This window comes from Palaemon carinicauda, chromosome 4, assembly GCF_036898095.1.
Source record: "Palaemon carinicauda isolate YSFRI2023 chromosome 4, ASM3689809v2, whole genome shotgun sequence".
NCBI classification, from domain to species: domain Eukaryota; kingdom Metazoa; phylum Arthropoda; class Malacostraca; order Decapoda; family Palaemonidae; genus Palaemon; species Palaemon carinicauda.
In genome coordinates, this window is record NC_090728.1 from 48,112,339 (window position 1) to 48,113,297 (window position 959).

The following is a 959-nucleotide window of genomic DNA, read 5'->3' on the forward strand; positions in this document are numbered from 1 at the left end:
TCAGACACTTACCCTTTACTATACTATATAAAAGGAGATTGTATGTTGTATAACCTAGAGCCTGAATAGTGTTCTCTTAAAATACAATAAACCTGGATACTAAGACAAAATATGTGATAACATTCAAGTTCGAAATTGAAAACAATTATATTGCGTAATTGCATTACCGAATACTCCGTCACAAAGAGTTAATAGGGTTCAATGGACACACTAATTGTCTCTTTCTTGATCTATTTTCTACAAATTAAGCAAGGCAGTTATAATAATGAACCCGTTGACAACGGTTTTTAGTTAATAATTAATTCCCAGTTACCGTGCTCTTAGTTAATTAATAATATTTAGTTCCAAGATTTACCTGAACTAATGGGGGTTCCAATATTCAACCTGAATAGGAGGAAATGATATAAGCTCGTTTAGTGCAAAATTGATAATACCTCTTAAGATTTAAGCAATGAATTTCGCACCCAGAAGCTGATCAATTATAGTGAGTAAATAACCTTGTAATAATTGTTTATCATAAAATTATATATAAAAGTTAGCGTTCAATGCTTTGTGTACGATATCATGTTCCATTTTTACCCCTAAACACATGACATTTGAATTAAAACACATTTACCCCTAGCAGTTCAATAACCGACTAAATTCCTTAAAAATACTTAAAATATTGTTTGAAATTGGGAAATAATTCTTTATAATGTTCGTGTTATAATCAATACAAATATGAATACCAATAGATGCATTCAAATGCGCTCATAGTATCCACTATATATATATATATATATATATATATATATATATATATATATATATATATATATATATATATATATATATATTTATATATATATGGGCTAAATCAGCAAAAAATAAACAATAAAAAAATCTTACATTCTACGTATACATAGATTATCAATAAAAAGGGAAAAAGTAACCACATCACATCACATCACACCATTATT